Genomic DNA, 13,331 nt, shown 5'->3' on the forward strand with positions numbered 1-13,331 from the left:
GTTTCATGCCTTTATTTCCAATTACACTGCAGGGCTCAAAGTAAACCACCACCAAAGGGGAAAGCAGTCACTACGCTGAGAAAGGGGTGTCAGGAGCACTCAGGGGAGATGGGATAGAGAGGAAGCTAATGGGAGAAAGGGCTTGAAATGGGAACTCATGTCCTGATACCTTGTTGGGAATCAGTGTAAGGTAGTGTGAATCTAGTCTTCCTTTGCTTTTGCCAAAATGCCCAAAATTGACACAAAAAGTGAAGTCAAAGCAAACTTTTTGAGTCACCAAAAATTTTGGAAAATTTCATTGTCAGTTCAGCACGAAATAATTTTTTCTCCATTTTTCAGAATTGCCTGTGAACAAAAACATTTTTTATTCACCCAGTTCTAGTGAAGAAAATTGTCAGTCATCCACACCAGGCCAGGTCTGCCCCTACCCTCTTTCTGTTCCCTTTAAGGAACCTAGGGCCAGCAGCAGTGCTATCATGGAACAATGTTAACACTACCAATCCAGATTGTGCCCGACGCCTGTCAGTAGGACAAGGCTCCTTGAAGTGTTTAATTTGTAATGAAAGAGGTGCCAACGCTCAAACAATATTTTTTACTTTTATAAAAAACGCAGTAAGTCCAGAGGTGCCATGGCTGTGAACTGCCAAGCCTAGAGGTGCTGGGGCTCAACCTTGGCAAGCCCTGGCACAAATTAAGCACTGGCTTCTTGTGCCTTTGATTAGGGCCTGGCTCAATCCATCCTTTTGGAAAGAGTCATAAAAATCAAATAATTTTGATGATTTGTACAACATGTATTTTTCTCCTTCTTTGGGACACAAACTAAGACTGGGTACAATGATTTCTCCCCAACATGCACATGTGATGGCTACCATCAAGGGCCACACCTCACCAGGGACTGCCAGAGTGGAAAGTATGAATCTCTACAGCCTGATCTTAAAAGCCAGGTTCTTAGATTGAGAATTACTGCACAACCACATCCTCTATGGGTCAAGCACAGAGGGAGATTCATGTAGTCACACACACACTGATCAGTAGCTTACAATATATACTTTCTTTGGGTAGAGCTCATCCCCCATGTCTGAGGCCCATTGCCATTTGAATCTCAACACGTCCCTATTTACGTAATGCTGCTACTTTGGCCAGTGCAGGGTATCGAATAAGGAACCTGCAGCATTAAACACAGGAGTTGCTATAGGTTGTGCTAAAGAGCCTACCTTTAGAGGTAGGGGTTATAGCAGAGTCATATCCTTGGATAGGGAATCAAGGGGGACACCACACATTCTCCAGGGTGTTACACACACTCATAAGTGTGATCGGACTTGCCCTGTCTTGCTCTCCTGCCTGTCCCATATAGAGACTCCCAGTCTAAAAGCAGGGCACAGTATCTCTCCAACTTCTTCATATCAATGACTCAGCATGATGCTGTTGTGCCCTCTGCCAGCCACCATAACCTCCCAGCCTCAAACCTTCCCTTTAGCACCCACAGTACTGTTACATGAAAGTGTACTATTACAACAGCATTGAGGAGACCAGGAGAGAATAAACTTGTTTTGATGTTTTGTGTGCAAAGACTTGGATACATCCCCTGCCCCCATTACATTTATTAGCACCAAATTGTCTGCTGAGGGTCCACTGCTCTAATCACTCTAGTCCTTTTGCTGTCTGATTCTAGCCTCATGTGTTTGTCATTCCTTCAGTTTTAGTGTTATCTTCAGCTTTGATCACATATGATTCTACACAAAATGCACACCTGACAAAGACAGCCCTACCTGTGTCTGGGAGCTCTGCTTGAAGCCTGGCTGATGCTTCATCTTTGTGATTGAAGCAGCTCCATGGTTCATCTGGAAATGCCCCACAGACCATTACTAATCCACAGACCACACAGTGTGAGAACCAATCTCATAGCAATCACCCTCACTATCTTACTCACTTGAAGCCTAGCTTAGCACCTTGGCTTTCACACTGGTGCCGACAAGAGATTGAGAATTGTAGCCCCAGAGAACTACTATAAAGTATTAAATCACTTACCCTCTTGAATGCTTAAAGATAGTCATATGACTCATGATTCAGTGGAAGGGAAAGGAATCTGTGGGGTCCTACAGGAGGTGTCAGTAATATATCTGAAAACAGATAACCTCAAACATAACAGTCCTTGTGGTTTCCATTTACCTCAGTGCAGGTAAAGGGCCTATGCACATACACAGGCTGTCATCAGTGCTAGCCACTGGGAAGTTACAAGTGCTTCTTAACACAGGGTCCATTCACCACAGGGAACCTCCTCCTGGCTGCTCTGGGGATTAGCTCTTTCCAGGTCCAAGGCCCCCCCCATCTGCTGCTTGCTGCACACACTGTTTCCTCTCCCTTACTCTGTAACTCAGGGTTGCTTCCTCTTTGTGACTTGGCCCTCTGGCACGTTCCCCCCTTTCAGGGTATCAAAGTCTTTCCTTACCAGCAGTCCTAGCCAATCATAGAAGAATTATAGAAGATTAGGGTTGGAAGAGACCTCAGGAGGTCATCTAGTCCAACCCTCTGCTCAAAGCAGGACCAACCCCAACTAAATCATCTCAGCCAAGGCTTTGTCAAGTCAGGCCTTAAAAACCACTAAGGATAGCAATTCCACCACCTTCCTAAGTAACCCATTCCAGTGCTTCACCACCCACCTAGCAAAATAGTTTTTCCTAATATCCAACCTAGACCACCCCCACTGCAACTTGAGACCATTGCTTCTTGTTCTGTCATCTGCCACCGAGAACAGCCTAACTCCATCCTCTTTAGAGCCCCTCCCCCCCTTCAGATAGTTGAAGGCTGCTATCAAATCCCCCCTCATCCTTCTCCTCTGCTGAAGAAATAAGCTCACTTCCCTCAGCCTCTCCTCATAAGAGAAGTGCCCCATCCCCCTAATCATTCTCATTGCCCTCTGCTGGACTTGCTCCAATTTGTCGACAATATTCCCCTTCACTACCCCTGTGATGCCACTTCCCTGGCAGTAGCTGCTAAGGGAACCCAGGACCACCCTCCACTCTGGGTTCTAACTCAAGGACTCTCTAACCAGCAACCAACCTCTGTTCTATTCTGGACCTTACTACCTTTTCCCTGAGGCTTTCCTTACCTTCTGGGTCTACCAGCCACAGAATGCCACCCTCCTTCCACAGAGTAACTCTACACACCTCTGTAGTACCAAACACACCTCCTTACTCCCAAGGAAAGACTACTTCCCTACAGCCCCTCTCTGCTATCTGGCTTTATAGAAGCCCCACTTGTTCCTGCACAGGTGAGCTTCCCCTAATTAGGGCTTTCCTCTCAGACTTAATTCTCCCAGCTTGCAACCTAATAGGTTAATTGGCCCATCTGGCCTCCATTAACTCCTACAGGGAGAGTGTGGGGTGAACATCCCATCACACTTGCATGCATACACACATATGCTTCTTAATAAGGGTAAATAACATCTTACAGTTATATAGTCCTTTAGAGCCCAAAAGATCCTTAAACCCTTTGCAACTTCTATGCACATAGCTCTGGTGAAATGCAGCCATGTCTGGAGTGACAGGTAACCAACCAGCACAGAGCATCTGCACAAGAGTGGGTACTCCAAATATTTCTTATCTTGTAAGATCACTGGGCCATCTTTTCCTTGTGTTTGTACAGTGCCTAGCACAAAAGATCTCAGACTGAGGTCTCAAGACTTAACCACAATACAAACAGTGAAAAGGCAAATTTGAGCTGAGGGCAAACCCCTTCTTTTACCAAATAAATGCTAAGGACCTTGAATTAGCTGGGAAAGCAGATGGGACCTTGGTTGTAACGGAATCCCCCAGGCAGTGACCTCTATGGAATTCAGTTTCTCTCTCTCAGAAGGATAAAGAATTGGAATGACCTTGCTGGGATTTGAACCAGTGGATTTGTGTAAACGTATAAAATTTGTGTAAATTTGTGTAAATGTGTTAAATGTTTGAAAGCAAAAGGAAGCTAGAACTGAAGATGTAATTACCTAAATAAAATAGCAGATCAACCAATCCAATTGCATCTAATAAACCTGCCCAGAGTAGCTTGTCACCATGATGCCAGAGGGCATGAGTGCATTGCCCCATTTCCTACATTGATGAGAAAAGTAATTCAGTTCCATAATTCCTCCCCATTTGCCAGACAAAGACAAGCTGTTAGTCTATCGAGCCATCCATACACATTTCTAACATATACGTTACTACACTATGTAGTTACTATAGATTAGAATATCAGATATGGCCAAGATACGCTTGGGGCACACACTTAAAATGCCGCAGCGGCACAGCTGCACCGGTACAGTTGCACTGCTATAGTGCTTCAGTAAAGACGCTACTACACTGACGTGAGAGCTTCTCCTGTTGGCGTAGTTAGTCCACCTCCCCAAGAGATGGTAACTATGTGGATGGGAGAAGCGCTCCCATCCACATAGCACTGTTTACACCTGGGCTTAGGTTGCTATAACTGCGTTGCTCAGTGGAATGGATTTCGCACACCCCTGAGTGATGTAGTTATACTGATGCAAGTTTGTAGACGTGGTCTTGGTGCAGCTGGAGTGGATTGTGGGGAGAGGTGGTTCTATGCCATCTTTGCATTCTCCAAATAATGGAACCAGCAAGGGGCCGGTTTGGTCCCTGGCCTAATTTAGGGCAGGCTCAGAGCTCTTCTAAGTTATATACAGCTGTTCAGAACCAAGTGGCTGTTATAGCAGCCAGTGACTATGTAGTTGAAGGGGTGTCCCAGATACATTTCCTTTCTCCCAGGAACACCCTCTACACAGATGTGGGTGTGTCTCCTTGCCACCTGGGGTTTCCTTTTCACCAGGGGGACCTTCTGAGAGCTAGTAATGGCAACAGTGTGATGCGAGAGTAATGCAAAGCTGCTGGAGCAGATCCAAGAATCAGGCTCTACACACATAATTAAAGATTACCCTCAGGGCAGAGAACCTTCTCTCTAATGCTCCCTTGTTAATTCACTTTCACAAGCAAGATCTCTCAAAACTGCTGTTACACAATGGAGCAAGGATGGAGGTTACAAGTGAGATAAATGGGGGTGGGTGGGTGTGCTCATGGTGGCTAGCAGACAGAGTAGAAGGGAGCAACAACAATGAAAGAGAGCAGAGACAGAAAGGGAACAGCGCCCAAAGAGTTAAACACGTTGAGGAAGGCAGCCACAATGAAGCAGTGAAAAGCAGAAGCATGGCATTTTGGCTACAGAAGACTTAAGCAGAGGGAGACCTGTGTGAATAAAACATTTTTTGGTTCTCTGGCACGTCCGAAAAATCAGAAAAAACAACAACATCTTTTTGGGTCAATCTAGAACTGAATTTTTAAAGCATTTTTATCAAATCAAAAAGTAAAAAAAAAATTATTTTGAGTCAAACAGAATTTTGGGTTTTATTTATAGACTATTTTTGATCTTTTAAAACATTGAATTAAAGGAAATTTCTAAACAGTCATTTGAATCGAAAAATTGACATGTTTAATTTTGAAAATGTCAAAACAAAACATTACAACTTTTTTGAAATTTCTTCCTGCTCCCTCCCTGAAACAGTTCAGCAAAACTGACACCAATTCATGAAAGGTTTTGATGTCACCAAATCTGCATTTTTTAACCAAAATATAGTTTTGGCCAAAAAAATTTCACCCAGCATTAAGCAGAGAACATCTCACAATGGTGGAAGCAGCTTCCATTAGAAGGACTTTATGGGGAGCAATGTATATTGGATACTTGCACAGCAAAAATGGAGGGGAAAATAGGAATTGATTTTTGCCAGCATTTTCATCATTTTGTGTCTGGTGATTTTCCATCTGCAAAGACATTACTTGAAGATGTATGACATGGGGTCTGTCCATGAAAAAAATGCACAAATGCCAAAGGCTACATATATTTGCTGAAAATCCACTTGTGTTAGAAAATGGCCTAATTTTGCTTGAAACACCACTTGTTTTAAGCAAAATTTTGTCCTTTCCGGCTCAAGGATGGGTCCATTGCCCCTGAAAACAGCCTGTTTTCAAGTGCAATTTAAAAAAAAATCACCCAAAATATGTAAAAAGCAAAAACAGGGTAATTTTGATGTGAATTCCAGTTTCACAATGAAATGTGTGATAAAAATTTTGCACAGTTCTGCTGTATACAAGAGTTCAGCAGCTGGAAGAGGGAGAAGCAGCTACCTTGAAACTGAGCAGACTAGAGAAAGTATGAAATGTGTATCAAACAGAAGGGTAGGAGTGGGGGCAGCAGACACAATGAAAGGAGGTCACTAATGGGGGTGTTTGCAGAGAAGATGCTGGGGAAAGAGAAGCTCCCACAATGAAACACAGAGGGCCTGATTCTTTTCTCACTCTCACCAGTAACTCCACTGATTTCACTGGAGCTGCTGAGTTCTGATTTACAACACCAGTGATAGAGGAGAATCAGGGAGTGAGTGAGACTGAGGAAGCAGGAACGCAATGGCATTGAAAAACAGAGCCAGAGCAACACAAGTTGGCTATGGAGGAGTTAAACAGAGGCTGGAGTCAGAGTTGCAGCCGTGTTAGTCTGTATCCGCAAAAAGAACAGGAGTACTTGTGGCACCTTAGAGACTAACAAATTTATTTAAGCATAAGCTTTTGTGGGCTATAATCCACTTCATCGGATGCATAGAATGGAACATATAGTGAGAAGATATATATATACACACATACAGAGAACATGAAAAGGTGGAGTAAGAGGCTAATTAATTAAGATGAGCTATTATCAGCAGAAGAAAAAAAAACTTTTGTAGTGATAATCAAGATGGCAGGAGTGTTTGTGTAGAAGGGTAGCCCTTATGCAACAGGTGGAATAAGGCCTCTTGTTTCTTTGCCACTGAGCTGAGCAGGGCTCTCTGTACAATGAGAGCCTCTGGGAGCCCTTGGAGACGTGACACGTGCCACAAGCGCTCTGAAGTCTGCCCCTGTACGTGCAGCCTCAGCCTTCCGCTTCCTGAGCCCCGCTCGCTCCTCCAAGTCCTACGTGAGCAGAGGCAGCTGCGCCACCACAGATAAATTATTAACCGGTTTAATGGGCCCTGACCACTAGGCTCTCGGTTTTTTTCCTTTTCCTTCTGCTTGTGCTGTGTGTTGGACTCAGCTTCATTATTTTTTCATTTCTTTAAAGCATTTCCTCCTCCTGCACATAAATAAGAGATTGTTTCTACTTGCTCCTCCAGCTGCACACAGACAGCAGCTTCACATCCCCTACCCCCGCCTTGCACAGGCCGCCTGCTGCTGCTGCTATGAGACAGAAGCTCTCTAACGCTGCAGGGGAAGCATGTCTCCCTCCCTGAGTGCAGCAGGAAGTCGGGGGAGACCAGTTCTGCCTTCAATTCAATGGGAATGCAGCTCAGGGCAGAACATGGCACAGGGTTATTTTGATACCAAAAGCAGTGCACTACTTCAACAATTATTATAATGCTATCTATAAATAAATAGCATTTCTAAGGTGCTCAGCCTCCAACCACCTTACACACTACATCAACATTAATGCATCCCCAAAACTCAAGAAAAGTGGGCAAGTAATATTAGCCCATTTAGAGCTGGGGAAACTGAAGCACCGACTGATTAAGTGACTTGCCCCGAGGATCAGGCCTACTGTGTGGAGTTAGATATGTCAACATCAGTGGTTCTCAACCAAGGGTACGTGTACCCCTGGGGATACACAGAGGTCTTCCAGAGGGTACATCAAGTCATCTAGATATTTACAACAGGCTACGTAAAAAGCACTAGCGAAGTCAGTACAAACTAAAATTTTATACAACTCGTTTATACTGCTCTATATAGTGTAAACTGACCTATAAGTATAATATTTCTATTCCAATTGATTTTATAATTATATCAAAAAAAATGAGAAAGTAAGCAAAGTTTCACAAATAGCATGCTGTGACACTTTTGTATTTTTATGGCTGATTTTGTAAGCAAGTAGTTTTTAAAAGAGGTATAACTTGGGGTTGGGGTACACAAGAGAAATCAGACTCCTGAAAGGGGTACAGTAGCCTGGAAAGGTTGAGAACCACTGCCCTTAACTACAGCTGCCCCCACAGCCCAGCGAGAGCACTGCAGCTGTGCTGCTGTCACACTGTAGTGTAGATCCTTCCTTACAGCAATGGAAGGGGTTTTTCCATCAATGTAGTTAATCCACCTCTCCCAAAGGCAGGAGCTAGGTTGATGGAAGAATGCTTCTGTCGACCTAGCCAGGTCTACACCAGGGGTTAGGTCAATATAATTATGTCTAACAGGGCACAAAAATTTTTACAGCCTTGAGCAACGTAGTTGGTTGATCTAATTTTTTAAGTGTAGACCTGGTCTTAGTTATACTAAGGCTCTTTAGGCTAAACCGGCAGCATGAAGAGACCTTAGATTAGGAAGAAATGGCCTCCTGAGAATAACCCCTGTGCATGTGGCCTCCTCAGATGGTACAGAAATGGGATAAGGGCTGTACACTGGCCCTACTCCCTGCACCTGGCTTAAAGGATGGCTCAGGGGCATGTCAGAAATGTTTTGGGGGTGTGGTCAGAGTGCACCGGCATTACAGATATTCTTTGGGCCCACAGAGTGATATCCCTATTAATTAGAGTAACCCTGAGGCTGCTCTAAGTTTCATTGGAGATGACCTAAAATAATGGGAACGCTCCCTCCTCCATATGCCTTGCTTTAAGCAAAAGAATGGGGTAACTAGGCCTAGTGAGTAGGTGGCAGAGTGGGAAGAGAACCCAAGAAGCCTAAGTCCTGGTCTCGCTTTCTAATCTTTAATGAGCTGAAGTCTGTATTTGAACCCAACAAGTGACAAAGATTAAAAATCCAACTACCATACATCAGCTGTCTTTCATTGGCCAACCTTTTTCTGATCTCCTGACAACATCCCAACCACAAGCCTGTAAATATAGGCAATTTAGTGGGAAAGCGCTTTCCCCAGCTTAACAATGACAAGTAAAGCCAGCATAATGCTACCTTGGGCTTTTAGGTGTCTGTCAGGGAAAAGAGAGACAAGGTAGGTGAGGTAACATCTTTTATTGGATCAGTTTCTGTTGGTGGCCTTTCTAATATCCTGGGACCGACACGGCTACAACAACATTATCAAGGAAAAGAAAGACTTGGCCTATCTGGCTGGGTATGTGCCTAATGCATCTCAGCTTTCCAAACAGTTTGGCCAATGTACATGGCAGAGGGGTATTGCTGGCACATATCACATTGGTAGATATGCAGGTGAATGAGCCTCTGATAGTGTGGCTGATGTGATCAGGCCCTATGATGGTGTCCCCTGAATAGATATATGGCAGGGGGGAGGGATAGCTCAGTGGTTTGAGCATTGGCCTGCTAAACGCAGGGTTGTGAGTTCAATCCTTGAGAGGGCCATTTGGGATCTGGGGCAAAAATTGGGGATTGGTCCTGCTTTGAGCAGGGGGTTGGACTAGATGACCTCCTGAGGTCCCTTCAAACCCTGATATTCTATGTGCCAGCTATGCCCCTCTGCCATGTACATTGGCCAAACTAGACAGTCTCTACGTAAAAGAATCAATGGACACAAATCAGATGTCAAGAATTATAACATTCACATGTTCTTGTCAACTGCTGGAAATGGCCCACCTTGTTTATCACTACAAAAGGTCCCCACCCCCCCTCCTGCTGATAATACCTCATCTTACCTGGTCACTCTCGTTTCAGTGTGTATAGTAACACCCATTGTTTCATGTTCTCTGTGTATATAAATCTCCCCACTGTATTTTCCACTGAATGCATCCGATGAAGTGAGCTGTAACTCACGAAAGCTTATGCTCAAATAAATTTGTTAGTCTCTAAGGTGCCACAAGTACTTCCTTTTCTTTTTGCGGATACAGACTAACACGCCTGCTACTCTGACACCTGCCATTTATGGACTTGTGTAAAGTGCTTTGAAGACTTTGCATGAAAGTCAGTGTATCCCTACGGATTAACTGGCAAAGCTTGCAAAGCTTTATATGTAACTTGATAGCATTTCTCTGCATCTGTAATGCAGTACATTTTGAATGCCACATTCAATTAATTCCAAAATTTCAGGGAATGTTGGAGGTACCAATAAGCAGAAACCTGTTGATTTTTCTGAAAACCAGAAAGGGGAAATGGGGGACCCCCAGACAGTGGCGCTAGAACAAGGGGGTGGGTGTCAACGGGCCATGGTCATCCCACTTATTAAAAGTGCATGGGCCTGGCCAGTCCACATTTTGCCATGGCAGACCCCCACCCCCTTCCCCTCGAAGTGCCCCCCCCCCCGGCCAGGCTAGCAGCTGGTGGCGCCTGGCCGGGGAGTCCAGGCTGTTGTGGGAGCCGCGCGGGCCCCCCACCTGTCTGTGGTGCGGGGGGCGGAGAGCAGCCCCTAGCCCGTGTCCCTGCCCCCCGGGTGCCCGGCCCAGGGCAGCTGGAGGTGTAGGGTCCACGCCGGCTCCCCGAGCCAGAGACTGAGTCGCAGCCGGCCCCGCGCCAGTGAACTGGGCACCCCAGCTCCGTGGCAGGGAGTTGTCCCGGCTGCCACGTGCCCCCAGCTCCCTCGCCCCGAGGCTCTAGGGAGACGTTTCCCTGCAGGCTCCGCTCCTTCCTGCCAAGCTGTGCCGGCAGAAAGCGGGCGGGCTGCAGGGGAGCCTGAGGCCACCCGGGCTGGTGGCCCTGGGGGGAGGGAGGTTACCGGTTTGGGGAGGCACCCGGGCGCGAGTCCCCACAGGACTTACCCCAACCCGACCCGCAGGGGCAGCTGTGCGGAACCCCGGCGCGGACCCGCCACCTGCTCTCGGGCCCCCGCACCACAGGCAGGTGGAGGGTCCGCCACAGCTGCCCGCGCGCCCCTCACCATGGCTGGGCCACGGCTCCAAGGCGCCGCTCCGCTCCCCAGCCGAAGCCAGGTCGGGGTAAGAGCTGCGCGGGAAGCTGTGCGGGAGCCTGGGTCCCCCTACCTGCTGTGGAGGGGGGGGGCAGGGACGCGGACAGGGGGCTACTGTCAGCCCACCCCTGCCCTGGGCAGGCTCTCCGGCCCCGCTCCAGCTTCCCCTTCTCCAGGGGAAGAGGAGGGGCGGGGCCTCGGAGGGGCGGGAGGAGGGCCTCGGGGGTGGGGGCTCCCTGCCCCCCCACTTTTGGGAAGGCTCTGCCGCCCCTGTACGCAGAGCCCCTTGCATCTGATCAGGAGAGCCAGCGGTTTCTTTTGAATTGTCTACAGATCAAAGAACCAGTTGATAGCAGCCATTAACACCTTCCCTTATAACAACTCCTCCCCATATCAGCTCTGCTGATCCTCCCCATGAGTTTAAAATCCTAACACCAAGAAAGAAAACGAAGAATGGAGGGGGCATACGCAGAGCCCCTGGCATTGTGGGGAGAAAGGGGGACCCTAGGATCAGGGCACACAGATTCCCTGGCATGAAGGTGTTGATGGGGGTTGCAGCAAGTCCCTTAAAGAAAAGGGGGTGGGTGGGTGGCACATAGGGAGTTTGTAGGGGAGAATGGAGGGATGCCATGGGGCCCCTGGTGTGTACAGTGAGCTCAGCCCACATAAGCACAGTGCGACCCCCAAGTTGTTCAGACTGTTATAGCTCTTGGGAACCAGCTAGTTGGGGATTCTAGTTTTCTTTTACATTTCACTAACTTCTTTTCTCCTGCAGCACAAGCGTCAAAGCAGCCAGCAGGAAACGTTGTGACCATCAGAGGACACATCTCTGAAGAATTCAGAGGAACAGCCGTGTTAGTCTGTATTCGCAAAAAGAAAAGGAGTACTTGTGGCAGCTCAGAGACTAACCAATTTATTTGAGCATGAGCTTTCGTGAGCCACAGCTCACATCATGCTGTAGACTGACCAGCTACCTCCCTCTGGTGAATGAGAAGCTGTGAAGAACTGCATCGTTTCCACAGAGAAAGCAGAATCAACACTGGGCCAATATGATCCAGAGTAGATTTAGCAGGGTGAAGAAAACAATGGGGAAGGGAGCTTTTTTACATCTCTCTTGCAGTAGATAGTTTCCTGGCTTGATGGGTGTGTGAGGGCCTGTGTTGGAGCAAACAAGAGCACAGTTTATATGAATATTTAATTAATTCCTTGTTGCAGCGGGTTTGAAATTCATCCGGCTGTCCCAGTTTAACAACGGCAACTTCAATTTCATCTTCATCCTGCAAGACTAGCATTGTGACTAGCACAATTGACGTCTACCCCTGTGGGAATAGTGAGTGCTAGCAGCCAACCAGCAGAGGGAGCGCAAGACACTGCTACTATGTTTCTGAGCAGCCTTTAGACTCCTGGGTATTGCTGGGCCAGCAGTGTGTCAGGTTTTCGAATACTAGTATGCAGAGGATTGGAATTGAGCTCCCTGCTTTGCTCCTTGGTTAGCACAAGCTGGGAGAGAGGCGCATACATCATTCTAAGGACCCTTTGACCTATAAAGTGAGCCGTTTCTGTGGACTTTCGCAAGAGCAGTGTCCAGCTTTCAGTCTGTGGTTGTGGAGATGAGAGCAGCTTAAAGCTTTAGGAAGAGTATCTCAGAGTCTTACACACATCTGGGGAAAAGTAGTGCATCTCAGTTTTTTAATTCTTTCCAGGCCTGGGATTTTCAAGGGGGCCTAAATGAATTAGGTGTCCAATGCCCATTGAAAACTCAGTTTGATATGGGTACTTAACTCCCTTATGTACTTTGGAAAATCCTAGCCTAGGTATTTAGTGATTATACAAATAACAACAACAACAATTTACTTTTGCAGGTGCATTTTGCACCTGCAAATAACTGTGCCCACAAATTTTACACCCACAGATGCTCCCATTTAGAAATAGAGATACTTCACAACATTCACAAATCAGGGATTGAGATGTCTAAGTAGGAGCATTTGGCTCCACGTTTAATTGCAGGGGCCAAATTATGATTCTTGTCATGGTTATTTTTAGTAAAAGTCATGGACAGGTCACCAGCAATAAACAAAAATTCACGAAAGCTATGACCTGTCTGTGACTTTTGCTGCTGCGGCTCCTTGGTTTCCCCCACCACTGTGGTGGCTGGGAGCTGTTGGGTTCCCCCTCCTCCCACAGTGGCTGGGAGCTGCAGGGTGACCGTATTTCCCAAAGAGAAAATGGGACACCCCCAGCCACTCACCTGAGGTGCCCCCCCTTCCCTCTCCCCCTGCATGAGGCTGTCACCTGTCACTGGAACCCTGCCAGGGCCCCACTGTGAGCTCCAGAGTCCTGAAGCCCCTGGGGCTGAAGCAGAGAATGTCACCGACATCTCTGGAAGTCATGGATTCAGTGACTTCCATAAATGTAGCCTTAATTATCATAAGTTCAAAAAGAGAAGCCATTGATTAAAAGTC

General features: G+C 46.8%; 1 protein-coding gene across 2 annotated transcripts in view; it reads right to left on the reverse strand.

Annotated features, from left to right (window-relative positions):
* Positions 1-11,035, reverse strand: part of LOC125633542 (uncharacterized) — a 47,845-nt gene extending 36,810 nt beyond the window's left edge. The window contains exon 1 of one of the 2 annotated variants that reach the window (XM_048842966.2): positions 10,943-11,035. The gene's annotated coding sequence lies outside the window, so the exon portion shown is untranslated. Of the gene's footprint in view, positions 1-9,664; positions 9,815-10,942 lie in introns of those variants that run through there. The other variant, XM_075127147.1, reaches the window with a different exon arrangement.
* Between the last annotated feature and the right edge of the window lie 2,296 nt (positions 11,036-13,331).

The sequence above is a fragment of the Caretta caretta genome, chromosome 3 (assembly GCF_965140235.1).
Source record: "Caretta caretta isolate rCarCar2 chromosome 3, rCarCar1.hap1, whole genome shotgun sequence".
In the NCBI taxonomy this organism is placed as follows: Eukaryota; Metazoa; Chordata; order Testudines; family Cheloniidae; genus Caretta; species Caretta caretta.